The sequence below is a fragment of the Protopterus annectens genome, chromosome 1.part2 (genome assembly GCF_019279795.1).
Source record: "Protopterus annectens isolate FY-2018-M chromosome 1.part2, PAN1.0, whole genome shotgun sequence".
Taxonomy (NCBI): Eukaryota; Metazoa; Chordata; order Ceratodontiformes; family Protopteridae; genus Protopterus; species Protopterus annectens.
Window position 1 is genome coordinate 360,975,851 of NC_056727.1, and position 27,625 is coordinate 361,003,475.

Below are 27,625 nucleotides of genomic sequence, written 5' to 3' on the forward strand. Positions count from 1 at the left end.
TTCATATGCCCGCTTTTCCAGACATGCATTGAAACTACTTGTACTATCTGTACATGTGCTGTGTGCTGCACAGGAATTATGTTTCTACTACCATAGTCACAGCAAAATCATGTGCAACTGAATGTAAATTGATGTCTTTCCACACATGATGTCAGAGCATCTTAAGGTGATCTTTTCACAACCACCAAACCCAGTGTCCCACTTTCCCGCTTCTACCCCATTAGTCAACTAACCAGACTGTGCCCCCCCCTTTGCAAATTCCTGGATCTGCCACTGTACATGTGAGGGTTGTAATAAGTTGATTGAAGCTAGTTCAACTCAGTTGAGAAGACAGTAAAGTTCCTTTGTTCTCAGTTTCTGATTGCTAGAGGTTACTTAGCAGAGCTTGTTTTGACTGGCCACTCTGCTGTTTAGCTCTATATTATGTTTTTCTGCATTGCATTAAATTTAACTGCTCTGCCCTTGTTTGCAGCCTTTAACCATTGCATTGACTGAAAATCAGACCCATAACAACTGGGATAAACTGGAATATATGCAGCACCACTATATAGCAACAGATAGTTTTTTGTTTCCTTCAGCTTATAGTCTTCTCTGATTTTAACTACCACCCCCTGAAATGATTCTGGTTTTCGACTTGCCTTGCTTTGCAAAGTTACAACAATAGACACTATCTGGCCCAGTGCTGTCTTTGCTCGCATGTAGTGTGTGTATAATAAATCCATATAGTACGTAGCTGCTGCTGTGAGAGTACAGCTACATTAAACTTATTGCTGTATAGTAGCATTGTACCTGCTGTTGCCTAACCAAAGTAAATATATTTTTTCCTAATCATATTATATCTCTTGTTCCCTAACCAATGTAAGTTTACTTTCCAAATAGCCTTACAGATTAGTGCTGCACTGTGTGTGGCCCCAGTGCCTACCATCATATTGACATAATACTGTGTGGTCACAGTGCCTACCATCACATTGACATAATATTATGTGGCCCCAGTGCCTACCATCACATTGACATAATAGTGTGTGGCCCCAGTGCCTACCATCACATTGATATAATATTGATGGTCCCAGCGCCTACCATCACATTGACATAATATTGCGTGGCTCCAGTGCCTACCATTACATTGAAATAATATTGCGTGGCATCAGTGCCTATCTATGTTTGATATACTATTGCATAATACCTGAGCCAATCCCCTCTTGATGGACTACTGAGTGACATCTATGTTTACTAATTCATCTAATTAATTGAAATTTAATATCTTTTTTTTACCTCATTTACAGTATTATCATTTAAGATATAGGCAAACATACATTTATATAAAAGAAAACAAACCATAATAATATGTCTACAGTTACAAACATTATACATCACATGCATTATTTTATACAATTACCATCAATCCAGCATTATATAAATTGCTCACTTCTTGCCTTCTCTTAAACTTCACTCCTCCTCCGAAACATTTCTGCATGTATTACTCCCACAATTTCCATTTTTCCTATGTAATTTGCTTATACCCTTTTCTAAAGATCTCACTTCCAGTTCTTTTATCTCGGTTACAATATTCACTACTTCAAATGCAGCTGTTTTAGACTTTGATTTCTATTGATAGAGATTACTTATTTGGCAGCAACCAGCATTAAACTTAACAAGGCCTTACTATGTCTAGACAATTCAGATCCTGTATCCCAACTCAGATAACATTTCCTTAGTTATACCCATTTGCTCACTTAATATTTCTGACAGAGTACTCTGTAGGGAAATTCTAAAATCTGGCAATTCATTACATTCCCAAAACATATGTTTCCAGTTACCCCACTGCACCTCCAACATTTGTCATCTACCTGAGAAAAAAAATCTTTGATATCTGTTTGGGGTATAAAAATACCTATGCAAACACTTTCAAGCAAAAAAAAACCTAATAAATCTTCTAAACTTTGTTGCATATTTGGAAGCCATACATACATACTCCCATTCTTTCCTTGTGAATTCATTATCCAATCTCTCATCCCAATCTTTTGTAACCTCCTTTGATTGATTCCTGTAGTTATCATGCAATATTTTATACGCTCTACTAATTATCCCATTTTAAACAGCAGCTTCTGTTCTAGATTCAACTACAAACTTTACCACAGTAGGTTTTGCACTTAGGAATCCCCAATCCATTTTTCTTCGCCTATACTCTGATATCAGTCCCTGATAGGGAAGGCAGCCTCTAGTCTGAAGTCCAAAGGTCTTCTTGGCCTTTTCCCATTCTATTACCTCTCCCTCTCTAGCTATTTGCTCCCAATATATTGGTTCCTTTGCCAGTTTTCTCCAGTAAATTCCAGTTCCTCCTGCCTATTCTCTGTACTCCTAATTGCAGTTATCCCTATTGCAGAATCTCCTCTCTCCATTCTCATGTTGGCTTAGTTCATAGAATACGTCCTGCTACTTTATGAATATAATATTCTGTATGGCTGTTGTTACTCTCCTTAAGGATCCGCATCCAAAATCCCACACTCTGCTTATGTCTTGAATCCCCCCCCGCTTTATCATCATCCCTTTCCACTTTGAGTGATATCCTTCCACTTGTGTTATATATATGAGCCTTAACCCCCCATTGTTCTATTGGAAGGATCAGCTTATCCCACTTGACCCTTGCCCTCTTCCCCTTCTAGATTAAATCCTTCAACTCTTTAGTAAGTACTGTCCACAACTTCTCTGGTTGATAACAAATATGCAATACCTGTATATAAAACTAAAGGGACTAAAACATTTTTATTGCTTGTATCTTGCTATCCATATCCATAAACATGACCTTTCATTTTCTCAGTTTTTGTATTATCTTTTGTTAAGTTTCTTCCCACATATTCTTAGTTGCCATAACAGAATCCTTTTTAACCCAGACTCCTAAATACTTCATTTTATTGTGTCCCTATAAGTTTGGGTATTGCTGAACCCATGCATGTGTGGGTGCATAGTTTACAGCTATAGCCTTTGTTTCGTCTTCATTAATTTTATATCCTGGAAAAACTTGAAACTCTCTCAGAATGTTCCACAACACTGATATCTGCTTTTCTAGTTTTATTAGGTACAAAATAATACCGTCTGCAAATAAAGCCAACTTTTCTTGATTACCATACCAATTATATCTTTGAATTTCTGAAATGGCTCTAAATATAATGCAAATAACAAAAGGGAAAGAAGACACCCCTGCCTGGTTCCTCTGTTCAGATACAACTTATTAGCGAGGAACCCTTCTACTGTAATTCTTGCCTCTGATCCTTCATATATCCTCCTAATTAACCATATTATTGTGTTAGGGAATGTATGTCTTTCCATTACCCTATTTATAAAATCCCAGATTACTCTGTCATCTGCTGTCTCTGCGTCAAGACCTACGAACAACTGCAGTATTTTCTTACATTCTGCTTCCTTCTGCATCATCATTGTTCTATTAATATTGTCATATGTTTACCTTCCATCCACAAAACCACATTGATCAATATCTATATTTTGGTAACACCTTTGCCATATATTTTGGTAACACCTTTGCCATTCCTCTAGCTATTGTTATAGACATAAACACTTTATAATCTTGATTGAAAATTGAAATGGGCCTACATGAAGCAGGGTCTGATGGGTCTTTACCATTTTTAGGTGTTACGGCCATCACAGCTTTCTTCCAGATATTGGTGCTTCCCCTCCTTTTAAAATACTGTTAAAACCTTCCAGATCTTTATCACTTTCGTCCCTCCTAGCTTCCAAACTTCCACAGGACTACCATCTATGCCTGGAGACTTTCCTGCAGATTGATTAAAAGTCACTGTTTTTATCTCATCTCCTCCTATCTTAACTGTTAATTGTCGAGCCTCATCTACCTATAACCTTGGCATACTTAAGTCTTTCATAAATATTTTCATTTGTGTTTATTTTTTATGTCCACAATCGCCTGCTGTATGCACATTTATAAAATTTCTGAAATATCTTTAATACCTCTAATGGTTATTTTTCTTGTTACAGGCTCCCTAAGTTTGGTAACAACCCTTTCTACTTTCTGTTGCCTAAGTCATTGCTCTAAGAGTTTTTGTGCTCTAGAGTTATTATCAAAAATCTGTTGCTTAACAGTAATCTTTCTGAACTCATGCATATCACCCAGATATTCCATTATTTTCTCTGTAGTGCTCTGCAGTTGTGCCTCTTTTTGTTCTGTGAAATTCCCTTATTGTGCAATGAACTTTAATATCTGTATTGTTCTTGAATTGGACTGTTTTTAATAACACCTTTTTAAGTTGTGGGCACTTTTAATATTATTCTCCTTCTACAGATTGCATGCCTTATGCTGTGATGCCATTTACTTTTTTTACCTGCTGATCCTGACTGAACTGAACATACCTTATATATTGTTTTTGAAACTAATGCAGTGATGTATCAGAAAGTTAAATAAAACATAACTTAGCCATTAAAGCACCACCCAAGGAAATTAAAATCTGTCTTAGCAAATGACCTAGCCTTTACCTGCACAAGCTATCTTGACAATATGGAAGATAGTCTACTTTAACCCTTTCTGTAGCCAGCCTTTTAGCACTTGATGTTATTAGATGGTATAGCAACTGCCAGATGCATACAGGTAATCAGCTATTACTAGAGTGACATGATAAAAGTATCAACAAAACCTAGAGGCCACCCACTTACCCAAACAAATAATTGGTAAGCCTCACACAAACCTGCCTTCTTCTCTGCATCCATGCATCACACCCAGCTATGCTGATATTATTAAAACTCACTCCCTAAGCTTCTTAGAATCAGGACCAACACAAGTATTGCCATGTAGCACATGTAGTATAAATTCACTTAGTACAGACTCAGAAGATTGTAAACCCTAAATCATTCACTATAACTAAGTCTGTATGCACACATGGAAATGCCTTAATAATTGATAATGTTGCTGTTTGGCACAGAGATTCTACTCTAACCATTCTGGATAATAACAGATTGATAGTTGTGTTTCCAGTTCTAAGATCGGCACAGAGATTCTACTCTAACCATTCTGGATAATAATAGATTGATAGTTGTGTTTCCGGTTCTAAGATCCATGATACTATTTAACTCTAAACTCACTAAAACCAGGCTAATATGACTATAGCCTCATAGTGGCTCATGTAGGTGTGAATGATCTGAGACATTCAACCCAGAAGGGCATATGGGGAGAGTTGATGGCTTTTGCTGTGCATGTGGCCAATGTAGCTAAGACTTTGGTCCTGAACGGAACCCTACCATTACCCAGAATGATGCCCAGTTTCAAGCAATTCAAAGAAAATGTATAATTACGAATCCTGTGATCACAGAAAAAAATTCCATTTCAGTATTCAGGTACGCATATGTACAAGTCTTAGAATTTAAAACTGCTATCTGGTAAGCATGCCTGTTGGCTTCTTGACCTAATAAGTACAAGCTCCCTGGACCAAATGGTCAACTTACCCATCAGGGATCCTATTTGGATGTTGCTCTAATAAAGATACCCCCCTCCATACTCCATGTATTGTATCTACATTCCTGGTCAAATCCAATCACAAAGCTGTGGTCTTCTCTGTCAAAATTGCAAGCATCTCCTTAGCAAACACTTCTGAGTTTAAGGACTTTAAAAAAATCAAACTTCTTAATTCTCCGTGATGATCTTTTGATATTCTGTTGCATTACCACCCCCCCAAACAGCCACATCATTCACCAGTACCTCACACTTTTACTCACATTTACTAAATTGTATAGACCAAACAGTCCTTAACAGAACAAAACATAGTGGGAAATTTAAAAGTAAACCACTTTTGGTTTATACCCACATAAAGAAGCTTTACAATAAAAGAAAAGATACTAAATACCTGCAATAAATTACAGTTCAGTTTACCTAAAGAACTCCATCTAGAAAATCAGTAAATAACTAAAAATGACCATTAGGAAAATAAAACAAAATGTGAACTGAAAATAGTAGCAGAAAGCATGGGTAATCAGAAACGATTCTTCAGCTATGTCAGAAAACTAAGGAACAACACCCAGCAAAACTCTAAGAGAATCCACAATGGCAACACCCATATTAGCTGGTAAATTTAGTGTCAATTTCACACCAGCTACAGCCATAGAAATTACACAAATCCCTGAACCCAAACTTTCTCCATGGATTACCATGAGTAAAGTCATAACTGACTTTCCAAAGCCAAAAATACCAAGTCGGTTGGCCTCGGTAATATTCCTGGTTGCCTAATAACCAGAGTCAGACATATATAAACCTTTTCATTTTATACCTCTCCACTGGTTGTATTCCTGAAGTATGGAAAAAGGATAGTGTAATGCCTGTATACAAAGGCAGCCTTACTTTCAACACTGGTAACTACAGACCAATTTAACTAAATAGTACAGTGCCATGGAATATGTGCATCTTATTAGACTCTATAAATTTAACATCTTATTGCTATGGACCCTCACCAGTTCAATTTCATCAAGAATAGGTCTCACCTGCTCAACCTGGTAAACTGAAAATAGATTAGTCCCACATGGGCTTTACCTTGTCATGAAAAAAATAAGCAAACCAACTGACCAAACAAATAAATCATTTTATCACTTTAGTAAATATCCAAAAAAAAAAAAAATAAGCAAACCAACTGACCAAACAAAAAATAAATCATTTTATCACTTTAGTAAATATACAAAAGGTTAAAACCTATTAAAGAAAATGTAGTTTCTTCCCACTGCCAGGAGTATCCCACATGATTTCATCCCTTAAATTTCTTCCTGTTAAGCAGTAGCTCAAATGACATGCATCATAACTGCTAAGGAAAAATAATATATAAAATGCTTTCAGTAATAAATATCATGTGCATAAATATGTATTTGTGATACTTGGAAGACAAAGCACAGTGAAGGTACCAGTAAAGCAAAAGAATGGCAATGCATCGTGGGAAATGAACACAGACTTCATATAAGGCTTCATGGAGAAGGAGGATGAACCTTGAATGTGGCCTAAATTATGGATTTAATTAGCAGGCTCTGTGCTGGAGGTTCTAAGGTAGGGGAGAGAGGAGTAGTGAGTCTATGCCTGCTTGCTTTTGAAGGGGGGGGGGTTGGAGATGTGTGGAGGCACATCCATTATCTATTCTTTATGAAGACCAGAGAATAATATGAGGGATGCTTGCCAGGAATGGGTGGAGAGGGTTGTTGAGGTAAGTATTACTACAAAGGCTGGATGTTATCCTCACAAATGCCTCATTGAAAAACCCAGTAATATTTACTTAGTCCAGTAAGTTAAGAAGGTTAAGACATAAATATAATCCAACTGCAAGTTAACATATGGCCACAGTATGGCGATGAGTAACATATTCACTCTTCTCAGTCATGGGGCAATGGGGCATCTCAAAGCCTCATGGTTGCAATGCTTCCCTGTTTAAAGTGACAAGACTCACCTAGTGATGGACCACATTGGTGTATGCCATCTGGCCCCTTAGGAGCATGTAGCAACTGTATCTGGTAGGGGGAGTTGATGTCAGCAGTTGTTCACCCTGCCAAGTCAGTCTGACATAGGAAGAAGCTGCTAGAAAAATATAGCACGGATACAAAACACTGTAAGACATGGACAACCTATTTTAATACTCATGCTTAGCAGAGTTTCATTACCCTACCAACCATTTACTCAAGAAGCAAAAGAAAGTGAAGTCATCAAAGAGTCTGTCTTATAAAGAAGAGAGGAAAAACATAAACTATTAGTGATTCAATTAAAATTATCTGCAAACCACATTTTAATGTTTTGGCTATGTTAAATGACACTATTGTTCATGTAATCATGTTTGTCTGACATAATTCTCATAGTATCTCCGATACCTCTGTCTTAAATGTGTGCTTGATTTGTCTCATGCAATGCCATCTGTAAAAGCCCTTCGTCCTTTTTTGAAGTATCTTGCTAATCAAATTTACATCTGATCTGAACAGAACAATTGCTTTCTAGCTTAAGCAGGCTTCTCATGCTTAGCTTTCCACATAAACTTAACTACTACTTTCTTACCTACATTTCATGTAGAATCCCAAAAGTGCAAGTCTCTGAACGCTTGTAATTCTTCATCTTCTGTATGATAAGGTGTATATTTCTAAATGTTGTAAGGTGTACTGACTAGACTTTGAGTGGAATTCATTAACAATTTCCACAGTATGCAAAGATGTGTAAGTTGTTTTGTATGCTGGCTATGGATGTACCAGTCAAAGTACCCTTGTTGTACAATAGCACAGCTTTGCTGTACTTTACAGTGAGAGGTTTGGCACTGTATGGAAATGTAGTAGAGAGGGTGGGGCTTATGATAATGAGGTCTATTACCATAGGACCATAGGCTCATAGGTATATACTAGGCTAACGAGCACAAGGGGCTTTTTAAGCCTGACCATGCATCCCAAATGTATCCAACAAGTTTGTTGCCCTAGAGGCTATTTGTTGGGTATGTGTAAGCCAGAGCATGGCTGGTCAAACATTTATAGGTTGCCTGTTTCTATTAGAGACATATGCGACAAATTTTCCATCCACTAGTCCAGGTTACTCTTGAATAAGATCAGGAAAGGACTCTGCTTCACATCAATGGAAAGCCTATTTCAGAGAAGGGATATTCTCTGAGATACATACCTGTCCCTCCAGCATGTCCTATTTATGTTGCATGCGAGTTTTAAGTCCATGGATGACTTAGCTCTGATGCTATTTATTTGGCGGCTATGTAAGAAGTTTTTTAGAGATGGATCCTGGGATATCTTGCTTGACAGACATAGATCACCTCTCAACAGTCTGTAGGAGACTTTGTATAAGATAGGGCTTTGAAGTATTCCACATAGGACATGTTGTTAAAGCCCTGTATTCTTTTTGTAAGAAACCTCTGTTAACATTCCAGTTCTTGCATGTGTCTTGTCAGGTACACACTGAAGGGGGCATTGTCCTCAGTGATGGATCTGATGAGAGCTGAGTACAGTGGAACGATGACTTCCCTGGACCTAGATGCAATGCCCTTGCTTATAAGTTACTACTAATTCTGCTTTGAGGGATATGTTATCAATGAGGTAGTTACCTGGGGCAGCCAACTTCCCAAATGCTACTATCATGCATTTGTTGGTATTGAGTTTTAAACCATGTCTATGGCACCAGTTATTTGTCTGCATTACCTCTTCCTGGAGGATATTAGTGTCTTGAGGGATCCTATAATGTCCCCTAGATTTCAATCATCTACAAACTTGCTCAGCCAGAGGCCCTTGACATTGGCCTTCATTTCCAAGAAGTACATGCCAGAAAAGAGGGGGTCCAGTACAGAGACCTGATGGGCTCTGCTAGCAATTGGCCTCTTTGTGTATGTGGACTCCCCTATCCTAACTTCCTAAGTTCTATTTGAGAGCCAGCTGGCAATCCAGCATGTAACATAGGGGTTTATGCTGAATTTCATGAATTTGTTTACAATGCCTGAGTGGTGTATTGTATCAAATAACTTTGCTAGGTCAAGGTAGGCATTTTGCACCACTTTACCCTTGTCCATTGCCCTGGTGACTTCCTCAAAGAGGTCTACCTTTACTGAGTAGGCATGCACTTCCCTTAACAAAACCAAACTGGGTTGGATCCAGTGTCAGGAGGTTTCCAGTGTCATCATTAATCATTCCAATAATAATATATCTCCATTACTTTGCATATGAGACTGGTCAGACTAATGTGTTTGTAGTTTCTAGGGTCTGTAGAAGGCTTGCCCTTATGCAGAAGGATGACTGCTGTAGTTCTGCATTCATGCAGCACAAAGCTTGACTGGAGCCTTTGGTTAAGTAGTGGTCCTGATGGGTCATGTTTCATGCAGTTTAGGAGGTATCCTGGGATGTTATCAGGGCCCATCAATTATTTGCTCCTATATGGACTAAAACAGAGTCATACTGGTACCTGTGGTCCAACGACCTGAGTGCATTCACAATCTAGCAGATCCTGGCCCCTTTAGATAACTGACTGTGACTTTCTTCTTATTTATCTTATTGGCTTTAAAGGTGAGGCTCCATGCTGTGTGGCTGTACATGTTGCAGTGGGTGTTATTTTGGTGAAGTGCTTTTGGGGCTACTGAGGATATCTGTTGTAGGTCAAATGCCTGGGAGGTGTCTGTGGTTTAGGAAGATTACTTTTAAGAGCCTTAGCAGATGTGTGTCTGTGTGGCTGATCCATACTGCTTTTGATGGGTGTGGTGTGTGCATGTCTGACAACCTGGTTGGTATTATGTGTGCTTGCATGGGAGAGATTTGCCTCCAGTGACATTGTATAAATATATCTCTCACATACCTTATCAGTTTGTTTGAGAATAAGCTGGTTGTCAGCAAATGTAAGGCAATTTCTACATTGCATCAGGATGCCCGTATCCACCAAGCTGGCTGTGTTGATAGCAGGTAGGTTCACACTCATGGTTTCTGGCCCTATTTGGGTGGTCAGCATTTTGTTTCAGGAGTGAAGAGCAGTAATGTGAGTATTTACTCCTAATTATGTGAGGTATTGCCTGTCCCTGAGTAAACTAGTTTCTCTGCATGTAACCATTTTAGAGGATAGTTTTGTTAGGCCAAAAATGCATGAATGCACCAATTAAGTACCAGCAACAAATACAAAGTAGCAAATTACACAGAAACATGGCCTGGAAGGTTTCTCAAAGGTATAGCTCACAGCAAATAGCAAGCAGTACAATATTAGTGACCTCTAAAATGATTTAAAGTCAAAATCAACAAAACAAGCAAACATAAATCAGTAGTAGTCTATGATACAGTGATTTGATGTGCAAAACAATGAGATAAATCTTTTATCTACCAAGGATGGTGCAGGATTAATTCAGGACCCTCTCGGAGTGTGACAAGGATGCCAGATAGATGGGAGCTCTGGGAAAAACAAGCAGAAGACAATTTCATTTATTGGAATTTTAAGGCTCACTATCAGGTCTTGGAAATACAATGGGAACCCCTGTCATTGCTGTTTAAAAGCCAGCTACTTCACATTTCATAACTTTTCCTCCACATTACTCTCAACACCAAAAATGGCAAATGTATTTGCCTGATATGTATGGTACAACCACTGTATTTCCTAAAATAATGTAGTGTCCATGCAATTAAATACAGATGTACTTCAGCAAATGAAACTTCCCCCTAACCTATCTCCCTCTCCATGACAAAGGAATTTCCACAAAACATTGTTTTATGTTCTGCAACTTAATGTTTTCAAAGACTGAAACAACTAGAACCACAAACTGTCCTTTGCAGCTTCCCAGTACTCACCTTGATGGGTAAGCACTGCAAAATTCATACCTCAGGTATCTATTACATTACGTTGGTCATTATAAATATGTGCTGCATTCCAAAGTTGCAGGCGAAATGCTAAGTATATAATCTAGTAAGGAAAATATGCTTACTTCTGAGTCTGAAGCAACTGTTTGTATTAGCTCAAAGCTTCCTATTCATTCAGTGGGAATTACTAAAGCATGCCTTTCTCAAGAAGTTGCATGATGTTCCTAACTAACCAAGCATGGATGCTGTGTGACTAACAGTAATCTTGAAACATAGTATATTTTAATAGATAATTAAATGTGTTGTGCATTGCAAACTGTGCAAATAATAATGTTAAGATGTTTTATTTTTAACTAGTCTTTGCCATACTTTAGATGTTAAGCAGGACATTGTTGGGGAGAGGGGGTTGTAAATAGAGTCTACAGTCACCAAACAACTGTCTAATCACAATCCAAAACACCAAAAATAAACTTGGAATAAATGGCTCGCTGAAAGCTGAAGGCACCAGAATTGTACTTAAAGGAAAATTCCCTTAAAAGCTTTTTTTTTAAGATCAAGGCTCGTAGATTTAAAATTCAGTCCTTTTATTTATACATAAAATGATGAGCACTTCCATCTTTTTTATGTGAAAGACTTCATCAGACAAGCAATCAAATTACACTCATTTAAAAAGTAGTTTAGACCAATAAAAAAATCACTTAATAAAACCATGTAATTTTCAAGCCTCCCAACAAGTTACACCAGTTCATAAACACTTTTACTTTATAGCAGTTTATAAAACTTGAATGGAACAGTCTTGTGAGGTTAGCTTAGCAGTCAAGGTATCCACCCTAAAAGCAAAAGGTCTAACGTTTGACTCTCATCTGGGGCAAGCCACCAGGCTCCAGATGCACCAGCATGGCACCCAGTCCAGCACCACCTCATAAGTGTTAGCAGTTATTTCAAACTTACCGTTGAATGTTGCTCCTCAATAAAACCAACTTAAATACATTTACTATCTCTGTTGAACCCTTAGTTTTAATAAACAAGCTATTGATACATTTTCATTTTCATTTAAACCTGGCTGGAGATCTGCATCCAAATAAATTGCCAATACAGTTCACTCTTTTCAAGGGTTTAAGTCCAAGGTCCCCTTCTTTCATTCCCTGCAGCTTGTTGAAGTATGATGAATTTAAAACAATAGGTAGGCTTTTGCTGTACATATTTAAGCAGTACACTTGTATTTTTCTGTTTTTTAATGTCATAAATATGTTCATAGAATCTCTCCCTGAGTTTTCTGCTCACTCCTTGAGATGGGCCAATTTTTTACCAAAATGTCCTTTATCACCATACTGTCAATTGTGAAAGTGGTAATAAAGGTACACTTAAAGGTCTGATTTGGGGGTGTGGTGTAGTAGGCTCAATCCCCTTACTCCAATTCCCATTGTTGTGGCAGATAGCTTTCTTTCTCTTCTCCATAAGATGAATACAATACCATTCAAGGAGTCATATATATTTATCACAATACACGTAAAGGACCTGTATACAGTCATCCCACATGAATTGGGGATGGAGTAGTTTGTTGAATTTTTGCACCAAGAAGTGATACAGCAAGATCATATCAATCTGTTTGACAATCCTTCACTTTGCCAGCTCTCATCCACTAAGTTAAAAGAGAGCAGTAATAAAGAGACAATTTGTTTTGGGCTGCAAGAATGGTGACAGTTGATGAAACTTTTTGGCATGAATGTCAAAGGGTGAAGGACATGTTTAAAGTATGAGGATGTCCAAATGGCTTAATTGACAACTTAATGTATGAAGTCATGAATAAGCGAGAACAAAAGATATTTAATCCAATTTCTGAAAATAAGAAGGCTATCTGTCACAACAATGGGAATTGGAGTAAGGAGATTGAGCCTATTACTATCCAGACTTCAACCACACCCCAAAATCAGAGGACTTTTAAGTGTGCCTTTATTACCAGTTTTACAACTGACATTTTGGTAAAAAACTGGTCCATCTTAATGTATGACATTAAAAACAGAAAAAAAAATACATGTGCACTGTTTAAACATGTACAGCAAAACCCTACCTATTGTTTTAAATTCATCATACTTCAATATATTGCAGCGAATGAAAGAGGGGGACCTTGGACTTTAACCCTTGAAAAGAGTGAGCTGTATTGGCAACTTTATTTGAATGCAGATCTCCAGCCAGGTTTAAATGAAAATGTATCAATAGCTTGTTTATTAAAACTAAGGGTTCAACAGAGATAATAAATGTATTTAAGTTGGTTTTATTGAGGAGCAACATTCAATGGTAAGTTTGAAATTATATTTATAAAAGCTAACTTTTATGGGGTGGTGGTGGGCTGGGCACCATGGTGGGGCATCTGGATCCTGATAGCTTGCCCCAGGTGAGAGTCAAACCTTACATCTTTTCCTTGAGGGGTGGATACCCTGACTGTTAAGATAACCTCACAAGAGTGTCATTCAAGTTTTGTAAACTGCTATGAAGTAAAAAGTGTTTTATGAATTGGGTGGAGCTTTTTGGGAGGCTTGAAAATCATATGGTTTTATTAAGTGATTTTTTTATTGGTCTAAAATACTTTTTAATCATGAGTGTAATTTGATTGTTTGTCTGATTAAGTATTTCACATAAAAATATGAAAGCGCTCATCATATTATGCATAAGTAAAAGGACTGTATTTTACATCTACAATTAGCAGTGATTTTTAAAAAAGTTTTTAAGGGAATTTTCCTTTAAGTACAATTCTGGTGCCTGTATTTCCAGCTTTGAGTGAGCTGTTTGTTCCAAGTTTAGACTCTATAATCACTAAGTTTGCCTTCTGCATGCCCTTCTTGCTAATACTGCCTTAGATTGTTACTGTTGGTCAAAATTCTAGTCATTGTTAAATATAAATTAAACAGCAGAAATAGATGTTAATGGGTAAACCCTACTGAAATATACTTTAAAACTGAATTTTAGAAGTCAAACTATTTTATAGTATGTGCACTGTCACACATCTACCAAAACATAGTAATGCAATGAGATTAAAATAGCAAAGCAAAGGCATAATGGCAATATCAAATTGTGAGTGTATGGACTGGGCAGTATTTACCCATGCATGCTTCTGTATGACCCTTGGGCTTAACCTCACGGCCTAACTTTGGGAAATATGGGTAAATACTGCATAACTCACACTGTCACCATTTATTGCTGTTTGATTTACCCACAGGAAGCACACATGACAAATAACATTTTGCAGCATGGTTGGAAACCAAAAATGAGGAAAATAAATCAAATGCATAACTTCACATTATGGCTATTGCTCAGCCAATTTTCGAATTTTTACAGCCTCCGTACTTCACTTCCTTAAGCATACCAAATATTTCATACTGATAAGGCTCTGAATTCAGAACTCTGCAACAAATGAGATATTTTACCAAGCATACTTGTGGACCTAGATATCAGAATTATCATAGCTATATTACCTTCACTTGCCCAGACTATAAAAATACTGCATGCAAGGTTTCTCAGTTTGGAACAACTATAGGAAATATTCCCAGAAATTCCTTGTTTTTGTTGTTTCTTTAAGTACTAAATGTATAGTAATTGTAATCATCAACTCATTAAATCAATGAGAATAAAATGCACTATTTCTACTTTAAGACCAAGATTAGGCAAATTTGTAGAGATACACAATGAACAGAAGTTAACAAATAATTCTTCTAAGTTGCTTGCACCTTCACTGTGTAGAATTTATATCAAAAAGAAATGAAAGCCCCTAGATAAAGTTAGTTGCTATAAATGCTACTGCATTATTACTCTGTAAAAGTTGTTCGCAAAGTTAAGAATTGTTTTACTTTTGTTTTCATTGAAGCTGTAGATTTAATAGAGGACAAAAAAGGTATAAAGCCAAGGCAATTCTTTTCACATCCTACAAAGTAATATTCTTTAATGTTTAGAAGAATGCACTCCCACATAGAGCAACACATACTTACAGCAGCAATGAGTCACAGACGCTTTATAGGATGAATGCCAATCTTATTCCAGCATGGTATTTCACACAAGGTCACTGTATTAATTGGGAGGCAAATGGAAAATGCAGTAGCACATCTGAAAACAGAGTAAGAAAGCAAACTTCACCGTAAGCCTAAGAAGCCAGTCTGTCACAGTCTCTAAAGTTAGGGCATGGTAAAAAGTAGGCAGTTCTGTTCATTTGGGTAAAACAAGGAAATACATAGCTATACATATACTGAAAAGAGTTAGCTTTTATGAACTGTACTGTGCTTGCACTACTTTACAATTCATGTATTTTGGCAAAGAATTATAATTTCTCTAAACTTGATTTCATTCTTTGTTTTGCTGGTTCTGATATGAAAGGGGTGTCTCTCAGGTGAATCTGAAAGAGCTACCACATCAACCACATGAAAAATAGCAAATAAAACACCTAATCAAGTTATGTGTCTGCATGCCCTAAAATGGTGCAACCATATTACTACCAAAATGTTCTTCCTGGATTTATAAAGTTCATATTTAAAACTATATTCTAGCATATTTTGTACTGCAAAACCTACATAGCTCTTTGTTTAATGTTACACTTATTTATGTATATGTTTCTATGAATTTGAAAGTAATTCTGTACACTGCACATCTTACTTTTTATGCATTTTCATATTTGTGTTTGCCAGCAAACAAAAATCTATTTTTGTATCAACACACTTTTCCACCACTATATTTATCATTGTCATCTCAAAGGTCGACACTTGACTGACATCTATATAATGTATTGCTGTAGTAATTCTAGAGCTTTCCTGATGAGTTCTAGCAATGTTACAGCAATCACAAGCAATGTGGAGACATAGCTCACTTGTGACTCATTTAAATGTCTCTGACGTGTTATGCTCACCCCTCCCAACCTGCACAACACTGTTGCAGACACCTACAGGCACACAAACACATGGATATACATGTGCATGCATACATACATATGCATGTAACCCCTCGCTACTCTCTACACACACACACACACACACACACACACACACACACACACACACACACACACACACATGCGGTCTTATAGTACTTACCTTCTGTGGCACAAATTGACCTGCTGCTGCCATACATATCCATGGATGTACACTGTAAATCTTCCTTATTCAACCTTCAGTGCTCTGCATGCCTGTGAATCACTCTACTATGCTATTTTGATCCTAGTGCATAGCTCTGGGGCACAGCACATGGGTCATTTACATTAACAGTGCCGTCAGCCTGCTGTATTTGCATGCAGTGATATCCTGCATGACCACTGTATTGCTACTTGCCAATGCTTTCATATTGCTGTAGAACTACATCAGTGTGTGAATTGCTCCTTCATAACGCGCTTTGCAATCCTGACTGAAATAGGATTGTGAAGTGTGTCGTGTTTCTGAATATCACCCATTGTGTTTATGCTTTTTAATATGCCTCCCCCTTTAACTTTCTTCTTCATATTTCCACTTGTGTAAAAAAGCTCTTCAGAACTCTCAGAACATTAGCAAACACACATCTTACTATGCCAGGTAAGGATGGTAGTATAATAAAGCCTTACCAAAGTGTTTTTTAAAAGGAGCAAGGCACCTTGCACCCCCAACACAAGTGCTTTGCCTCCACATGCCTGTACTATAAAATACTGTATGCAAACTTTCTCAAAGTCTGAAAAGTATAGAACATCTTCCCAGAAATTCCTTGTATTAATCTACATAAGGTAAGGAGGAGTAGGTGTAATAAAAGAGCTCTGTTCTCCTGAGAACTGTGGATATGATACCAGTTTATAATAATTAATGCATGCCTGCATTTTCAATGTAATGAGAAATTAAATCCATTCTGCTTTTCTGAAGTTCTCTCTGATACATGATTGTAGCTTCTTGTGCATTTAAGGTTAGCCCAAAATTAAATAGTTTATATGTGGTCCGCTGTGGCGACCCCTAACTGGCAAAAGCCGAAAGAAGAAGAAGAAGATATGTCACAATATAGCTTCTTTTCAATACGAATCTTTGATATATACATGTGTTACAGTTAATGGTCCCATATTTTAAGTACATTTCTACTGGGTACAGGTACTTTTTGTTACTAATTTCTACACTTGATAACTTGGTTGTGTACCTGTATTTCTTAGCCCTATATGTCTATTTACAGTTGTAATTAATTATAAAGTTACTGGGGATTGTGCAGAACAATTATCATTCTATTGCTGTTAGTGCTTTTGTGATGAGCTCTAGTATTGCTGTAGTAATAAAAAGTGATTCAGAGACACAAAATATTCACATTGCCCAAAAGCTCATTACTGACTCGGTTGCATGTCTCTGGATCAAACACTTAACACAGTTCCATTAAGTATTGACTATACCAAACTGTGCAGTGTTGCTACACACACACACACACACACACACACACACACACACACACACACACACACACACACACACACACACACAAACACACACATTCGTGCATGCACATGTTCACACACACACACACACACACACACACACACACACACACACACACACACACACACACACACACACACACACACACACACACACACCTTCATATTACTTAGTTCTGTGGCATTAACATCTCTGCTCAGCCATATACCACAATGGATGTACGCCACAAAAATACAGCTCACATTTACTGTGCTGTTCCGATCATGAGGTATAGCTCTGGAGCTGATCATCTGGCTAATTTACATTAGTTATACACCCCTTGGATGGCTAAATTTGCACAAGGTGATATCCAGCAAAAATGCTTTAGTGCTGCTTATTGGAGACTTCATACCACTGCAGCACTAATGTGAGCTTTGAATTCCTCGCTCATGATGCACTGAATAATCTACTTGAAGCAGGATTGCATATTTGTTATATATTTTTGAATGCACCCTCTGTGTAAAATTATTAATTCAGGAATACTATGTGTACATTGAGGTTCTTGCTTAAAAAAACATGTTCACAACATTTTCTGTATGTCCATTTTCAGAAAAAAATCCATGCAGCGCATTTTGTTTTCAATCTGAGAAAGCAGTTTGGTCATGTTTAATGAGTTATCACTTATGACATAGACAGTCATTTATATAAATGAAAACAAACCATTTAGACATAGTCTCAGTTACAAGCATTATTTATCACATATAGTCTTCTATACAAACATAGTCAATCCAGCATTACCTAGTTCACACAATTCCTGCCTTCTCTTAGACCTCCTTCCTCCTCCAAAACATTATTATGCAAGTACTGTTCCAATAATTCCAATTTTTTTTTATAATTTGCTCCCATCCATTTCTAAATATCCCACATCCAGTTATTTTATCTCTGTTACAATATTCGCTGCTTCAGCTATGGTTGGCTTAGATTTTTATTTCCATTTTCTAGTAATTGCTTTTTTTGACAGTCACCAGAATTAAACTTAGTAAGGCATTACTATGTCTAGGCAATTCAGATCCCGCATTCCAGCTTAAAAAAATCATTTCCTTAGTTGCACCAATTTACTCAGTCAGTATTTCTGACAGAGTAGGCTGTAGGGAATTTGTAAAGTCTGCCAATTCATTACACTCCCACAAATATGTCCCCAATTACCTCTTTCTTCCCCATAACACCTCCAACATTTGCAATCTACCTAAAGAAAAATTGGGATGTAAAAGTACCTATGCAAACACGTTCATGCAAAAATCTTAAATCTTTTAGACTTTGTTGCATAGTTGAGATCCATACATATATCCTCCCTTTGTTTATTTGTAAATTGCTTATCCAGTATCTCTGCCAATCTTTTCTAACCTCCTCTGATTGATTCCTATAGTTATCATGCAATATTTTGCATGCCCTATTAATTATTTCATTTTAACAGCAGCTTCTGTTCTAGATTCAACGAAAAGCTCTATCAGTGTTAGTCTCTCATTTAGGATTCTCCTCTCCCTTTCTCTTTCCCGGTGCTCTGATATCAATCCTTGATAAAGAAGGCAGTCTCTAGCCTGAAGTCCAAATCTATTCATGGCCTCTTCCCATTCTATTACCTTTCCCTCTGTAATTATTTGCTCCCAATACCTTGGTTCTGAGAAAGCATTTTGGATATAATGTATTGTAATGCAGCACCCAAAATTTAAATTATCTATGAAGATATGCTTTTGAAAATCTTAAAATCTTCAGCCTTAGATTGTTCCAACTGCTTCTTTCATTAAGTTAAGTAAGAATTAAAGAAAAGCCTTTATGTTACAATACACTTTTTCTTTTAGCTTGTGTTCATGTAAAATAACGCAATCCTGTAGTGAAGCTCCCTAGTGACAGTGTGCAAAGTAATCAGATTTTCAGGCAGAAGTTCCAATAGCAATAAGTGGTTTTGCAATTTAGAGTTGTGCTGACTAATTGAAAGTACTGTGGAGTTATAGTGGCAACTTCAAGTGCACCTTTCAACACTGATAAAGTTAATGCATGTGCAATGCAAAAGCTGCACTAAGCATCAGTGGCACAGGACATTTACAGTGTATTTATTGTTAATATTAATGAGAGAGAGTGCCGTTTATTATGTAGTTGAAGAAATAGTTGTCCCATTTTTGTTTCTCTGGTATTTTTAATTCAATATGTCTTTCTGAAATTATTTTTAAATAATAACTCCATTGTCATTATACATCTGGTATCAATCTAAGCGGCTTCTCTTGCTCCGTTTTGCTAGCTCTGCCTTACAGTTGTCAAGCCCCTCTGTTACTTGTTTGCCATCTTGTCATATTTACTAAATAAAGTAAAAATCAGTATGTCACTGGAAAGTGGAAAATAAAGTATTCTATAAAATTAGCATTCCTGTTTTTTATTTGATCATCTTCATCAACCCCCTTTGTCCCATTTTCAACATGGGGTCAGGGTATCATATCACCTGTTACCATCTCTGTCTATTCAGTATCACTCTCCTGCTTTATCAACACTCATCACCGACTGTCGCAAGTCTTCTGTCACACAATTCATCCACCTCTTTGCTGGATGCCCTCATTTCCACTTGGCTTCTTCCTGTCTGTCCCAAATCTTCTTCACCAGATTGTCTTCTGCTTTTCTGCACAGGTGTCCAGGTCACTGCAGTCTGGCTTTTTCTGCAACTGGAGCTACTTTGGCTTTTGCTCTTATGTCCTCATTTCTTTATCTGTCACGTGCATCCTACCACCCTTTTCAGGCACTTCATCTCCATCACCTCTAGCTTCTTCAACTGCTCTGCCTTTATTTCCCAAGTTTCTGTATCATACAATAATACTTGTCACCCCACTGTTTGTACACTTTCCTTTTCAAAAGCCTTTTTGGCATTCTTCTGTCATACACTACACCTGACACTCTGTGACAGTTGGCTGCAACCGCCCTGATTCGAGCTTTGACAGTTCCTCATTTAGACTTCCCTTGTCCTCCTCGACCACCCCTCCCAGATACTTAAAGCTGATAACCTGTCCCACTATTTTCCCTTATTTTAATCAGATAATAGTATCAAATTGAGTTTTTGTTATTGTTAGTAATCTGCATATTACTTCTTTTCCATTATGATTATATGCAGAGCAAAATATGAGTTCTCCAACTGTCAAATGCTGGGTTTGCAAATTATTTTGAATTTCTTTCACCTCATGGTAGACTTTCATATGTATATTGAGCAAAGTAATGCTGCTGTTGCGATGTATAGACTAAAAGGAGAATCATGGTATATCAAGAGGTTTATTAGTATGTATGCTATGCAAAATTATACTTTTTGCAATATATACTTAAAATGCGACATTGTTATTTCAGTATGTAATATTTTAATATGCATTCCACAAAGTAATGGTAGTGTTAGTACATACTGGGCAACTGAATATGATGCAAGAGCTATATGTTTGCTACAATACAGGCTGCTAAAAAAATCTTATTTTTGGCACATTATTAAAGGATACTGTCAGATGTACAACAGGAAAACTATTTCTCTATCTCTTCTGTATTATCTTTCTTGCACAAACCCATGTATTATGTACACTAGTGATACTACTGGTATGTATATGAGAACATGTGCATCACAGAATCACAATACGTTTTTTACAAAATGTGCCTCAAAGAGCAGTACTAATGTCAGTGTAATATTAAGTACTGTCAGAGCTGCAGTAGGAAAACTATTACTTCCCCATCTGTTCTGCATTCAACATTATTGCATAATCCTATGCATTGAACAGTGTACTAAAACTGGACTACAGCTTAGACTAAGCACCTCATTGGTTCTTTTGAGATTTTTTTCTTAAAAGCTGTCTCAGGTTTCAACTTTCTGTTACCTAAGAAGTTCAGTTGTGAATGCTCTGCCATTTCACAGTGAACTGATCGAAGGAAGGACACTGAGGAAACTCGGAGCTATAATATATAACATTAAGTATCCTGTGTTTTGTTTATTTTGTTCTTTATTTCTTTGTTATTTATAGCACTTTGTGTACTGTGTATTTTTCTAGCTAGTTTCACTGTGTGTGAGGTATTAACTGGAAATTGTCCACTTTTAGTAAGCATCTGTTGGGTTGTTTGTTTCTGATAACTGGTTACAGTAAACTCTTTTTTTCTAGAGGCTCCTTTAGCTGTTTAAAACTTTCATTTAAAGGCTCACTGCTGCTTTTCAGCTGTGAAACATTTCTGCAGTTTGTTTCCCACTCTCCCTCCCTGCTGGTATAGTGTTTTTATAGTTGGTGGCTTTGCAGTTGCCCGCCCCTAGTGTAAATTTGATCTGGGACCCTCCTCCCAGTCTAGTGTCATTACTTCATTCTACCCAGTACACGGAGAACATTTGAGAAGGCCAATCAGCTTAGTTTCGGCTACTCCTTTCTCTCTTTCCACTAAAAAAAAAAAAAAAAAAAATCTGCTTTTACTGTATTTGTGTTTTTTCCTACTATATTTTGCTTTTGCGTCATCTTAAAAGTACTCAATTGTATTTATTACTGCTTAGTGTAACTTATTCTAAGCCTTTTAGTTTAAGCACTTGGGCTTTAGACCAGTTGTTTTACATTAGGGAAGGTTTGTGGGCTGCACTGTGGTGGCAGGACAGGTAGCTTACATCCTTCTAAGTTGGGAACTGCTGATTGAGGGCTCAGTGTCTGTTATTCTAAAAGTATATTAGTTCTGGTTTAAGCACCTGGGCTTCAGGCCAGTTATTTTACATTAAGAAGGTTCATGGTCTGCACTCTTGTGGGAGAAGAGGCTGAACTGTGCCCTTCTGAGCTGGTAATTTCTGGTTAAAGGCTTATAGTGCCTGCATATTTGAACTATTTATTACTGTAATTGGTACACCTTGTTTGCTGTAGCATAGACTAGATCCAGGCCTGCTGAATCTAGTGTTGTTTGTATGCTTATTTCCCTGAAAAGCTAATTGCACCTAAAAGGCGGCTTTTCAGCGCTTCTGTGTATCCCTAGTGATATCTGCATTGCTTACTATACTTATTTCCTTGTTTCAACTGAAAGAAAGTTACTGTTTTGTCATTTTTGAATTTAAGTTACCTGGCACTTGCTCACTAAAGCAATTATATAAGTCAGCACTAAAAAATTAAAAGCACTACACCCTCACAAACTCCCTCTGGAGTACCTTGCTCCCCACTGGCCATTTTTTTCAATTATAAAGAAATTCCCAATACTATTCTAGCATGTCCAAAGGTCAGTTGTCAATCTCCTCTCCAGTCCAGCTGGTGAATCTGGGAATCTTGAGGCAATGTTACAACTGCCTCATGTACACAGACAACCCTCTCCTCCTCCCAACAAATTCCAACACATGTGAGAGATGCAACCATATAGCCAAACTGGAGGCTAAGCTCTCTCAACTCAGTACTGGCGTAACCAGTCAGGAGGAGAAGGAAACCACACTCACTAAAATTCCAGTCTCACATAGACCTACCACGACAGCAAACCAAACACATAAACACACAAAAACATACTTGAGGCTCTAAATAAAAATCTGCCTAAGCAGCAGAGACCTCCAAAGCAGACACCCAAGCAACCGCTACCCCAAAACAAAACACGTGCAACACATAGCTCACAAAGCCAGTGTGCCAAACAGTCACAGCCCTTAAGGCTAAACAACACACCTGATACACTTGTAATAGGTGACTCTATCATCAGGCACACTGATGTCCCACTCACCAGGCTGAACAAGGAGAAGGTCATGGTGAGCTGCCTGTCAGGCGCTAGGATCCGCCACATAACACAAGCACTCAGGTCATTCCAAGGCAAGTACAAATATGACTCAGTCATTGTCCATGCTGGTGTGAATGACCTGAGATGTACCTCCCTGGACTACATGAAAAGAGACATAGAGGAGCTCTCTGAGCATGTAGCCCAGGCCGGTATGACCCTGACCTTGAGTAGCATCTTACCCTCACCAAGAATGATGCCACAGTATGAAGACAAGATTATCAATTTCAACAATTGGCTTAAGTATTGGTGTCATTCAAAGGGGATCCAATGCCTGTCAGCCTGGGATGACATGCTCGACAAGCCACGATGCTTCGCTAGGGACGGCTTGCACCTGTCACCCCTGGGCTTTTGGATATTGGCAAAGGCTCTTGCTACCCCCATGGTGCCTTTTTTAGGCAAGGCTCAAAAGACAAACCCACCTCCATAGGTATCACAAGGGATAAGAAACTAAGAGTATTGCTACTCAACACCAGAAGTCTAAACCTTAAGATGCATGCACTCGAAACTCTCCTTAGCATGGAGAACACTGATACCTGTGCAGTAACAGAAACCTGGTTCAAGGCTCTCGAGAGCACCCCAGCAGTACCAGGTTATACCTCATACCATGCTTTTCGACCCCAAAACTTGGACCGAACCACAAAAGGAGGGGGAGTATCAATATTCGTCAAAGATACCCACACCTCCAGGTTGGTGGCACAGCACGAAGCATCGGAGACTATCCATGTGCAACTAACAGTGGGTAAAACTGCCTTCCAGTTTATAGCCTGCTACAGACCACCCTCCCAAACCCAGGAACCCCACTCGGCCTTCATGAGAACACTGGAAAATATGAAGGTCTCTCCAAACACCATTATATTGGGTGACTTCAACTACCCAACCATAGACTGGGAGCATTACTCTAGCTCCAACACCCTAGCCCAAAGGTTCCTAGAATTTATAAACTCAAATGCTATGGAACAACTTGTTACCACTCCCACAAGAGGGGAAAACATACTGGACCTGATCATCACCAACATGGGGACTCTATGCTCCAGACCAGAAGTGTATCCCTCACTGGTAAGATCAGACCATAAACTAATCTCACTGGATATTCACATCCCGACCCCACCCCATGCCCAGAAAACTACAGTGAAAAACTTCTCTAAAGCAAATTTCACACTCCTCAAAACTGAGGTGGAATCCTTCAAAGCCCCCGGGCCTGTGGATATCGGCCCAGACCGCAAAATCCTTTATAAACACATTCTATGAACACCTTCAGGAATGCATGGATCATACAATCCCAAATAAAACCAAGACCCAATCCTCCAAAGGCAGACGTCCTGTCTGGTGGTCCCCAGCCATAAACAAACTATACAATAGAAGGAGGAAGCTACTACATGGTAGAGCAAAATCCCAAAAAGGGAAGGCATCTCTGATCAGTATTAGCAAAAAACTACGGGCACTCATAAAATCGTCTAAGGCCAGCTTCGAGAGAAAAATTGCACAGGACACTAAGGATAATCACAAGGCTTTCTTTAGTTATGTTAGGAACCTGGGTGGGAATTCCCAGATATGCTCAGAATTAGTCCAAAATGACAAAAAATACACCGAACCCACAGACATTGCCAACATCCTAGCTGACAGGTTCAGCACAAACTTCTCCCCCCCCCTCCCCACCAAAAGGGCTAATATCTATCCCAGCAGAGTGCTGCCCACCTGACATCTCAGATGCTCAGGTAAGAGCTGCCCTCTCCAAAGCAAGAAACACAGCATCAATGGGACCAGACGGTGTCCCGGGCTGCGTCCTACATGAACTCCAAGAAGAGCTAAACCTAAACCTAAAACTACTGTTCAATCTCAGCCTTACTACAGGATATGTACCCAAAGAGTGGCGTACAGCAACAGTGGTCCCTCTCCACAAAGGTGGTGCCTCAACGGATCCTGGAAACTATCGCCCCATAAGTCTCACTAGCTTGGTCTGCAAAGCTATGGAAAGGATCATCATGGACCATATAAATAAAGATATTGGGGACCTACAGACACTGGATCCTATCCAGTTTGGCTTTGTTAAGGGCAGATCCTGCCTCTTAAACCTGGTCGATTTCTTTGAAACAGTCACCAAGGCCATTGACAAGGGGAAGGTGGTCCACACAGCCTACCTGGACCTCACAAAAGCCTTCGATACAATACCCCACTCGGGCATTATAGATAAGCTCACCAGCTTAAATATAAACCCCTATGTCACTAGATGGGTTGCAAACTGGCTCAAGGACAGAACCCACATGGTTAGAATAGCTGGAGCCATGTCAGACTCCAAACCAGTTACAAGTGGCGTCCCACAAGGCTCAGTCGTGGGACCTCTCTTGTTCAGTATGTATTTCTCGGAGGTACAGGCCAACATGGAATGACTGTGGCTGACCAAGTTCGCAGATGATTGCAAACTGGGCGCCATAATAGACTCTCCAGCCAACACAAGCATCCTCCAAAAGGGCCTCATAGAAACAGACAACTGGTGCCAGAGCCATGGCCTCAAGCTAAACGCCAAAAAGTGTCTAGTCATCCCCTTTGGCAAAAACAAAGTGCCCACAAATTACCACATAGGTGGTAATCCATTAAGTACAGAAGAAGTAATTAGGGACCTGGGGACCCAAGTTGATAGCAATCTCTCATTTGACAACCACGTGGCCAAAGTGGTTAGAAAAACATTTTATATAGCCCACCTAATCATGAAGGGATTCACATCTAGATCAGGGGAGGTCATCGTGCCTCTTTACTCATCCCTCATCAGGCCCATAATTCAGTACAATGCCCCTTTTGGGATGTACCTTACCAGACACCTGAAGCAACTGGAAAGACCCCAAAAGTACCTCACCAAGAGGATCAAGGGGCTCAAACAGATGCCGTATGTTGCCCGGTTAAAGAAACTCCAGCTGTACTCAGTGGCATACCGCCTGCTCAGAGGCGATCTGTGCCTGACGTATAAAGCTATGTCCAACCCGAATTAATGGACATGCTGCACCTCAGAAAATCCAAATCCCATCGAGCTACAGCTCAAGGGACTTGAACCTCAGCACTGAAATAAATAGGACATGCTGGAGGGACAGATTCATAACCCAGAGGCTCCCTTCACTCTGGAATAAAATCCCAGTCCAGGTTAGGCAGAGTCCCTCATTGACTCTCTTCAAGAGGAATCTTGATGAGTGGATGGGAGATCGTAGGTTTACCCCGGGTATCACTTCTGTGTCACTATTAGACAGAGGCACAGTATACTAACCTCGAAAAAGGGCATAGCAAAATTAATTTAAAATGGGTGGCGAAAGCCATACACACTCTGGCTAGGCTTATAAATGCCCTAGGGCAGATAGCCTAGTATGAACCTATGAACCTATAATGTACATTGTCAAATGGGTTTCCTGGAATACCAGTACATGTATTACAATATATGTTATGCAAAGCAATGCTATTGTCATGGCAATATTCATTACAAGATGTTCTGCGCAAAGCACTGTTGTTTTAAATGTAATATTAAAGTATAAGGACAGGCATGCTATAGAAAAACTGTATTTCCTTAATTGCTCTGTATGGATATTTACTGTACAAGTATAAATATTGAGCAAAGCACTGCTACTGCCACTGTGCACTGGGAAAATGGGTTGTGAAACTGCAGTAGGTGTGTTGCAATATGCTCTACACAAAACAATGTTATTATCAGGCTAATATTAAAGCATAATGCCAGACTTGCCCTACTCAATCTGCTTTCACCTTGACTGTGCAAATGAGTGCATGTGCAGTACAATGCTACTGTTATTGTATATTGTGCAAATATGTATGGCACAATGCTGTATATGTTCATTACAATATGTTTTGCAAAGTTGTATAATTCTTAGTGTAATATTAAAAAATGCTGTCATACCTGCTCTTGGGAATGCATCATTTCTAATCCCTGTCACCTCTACATGTGAGTGACATACATTAGTGCTATAGTTTCAGTGTGCTAGGTAAATGGGTATCCAGGAATAAAAGTATATATATATATATATATATATATATATATATATATATATATATATATATATATATATATATATATATATATAGGTTCCCTATTAGATGAATGAACACTTAAAATAAGGAGTTTCAAAAAGTTAGAGTTGGCCAACCGTGAGGGAAGC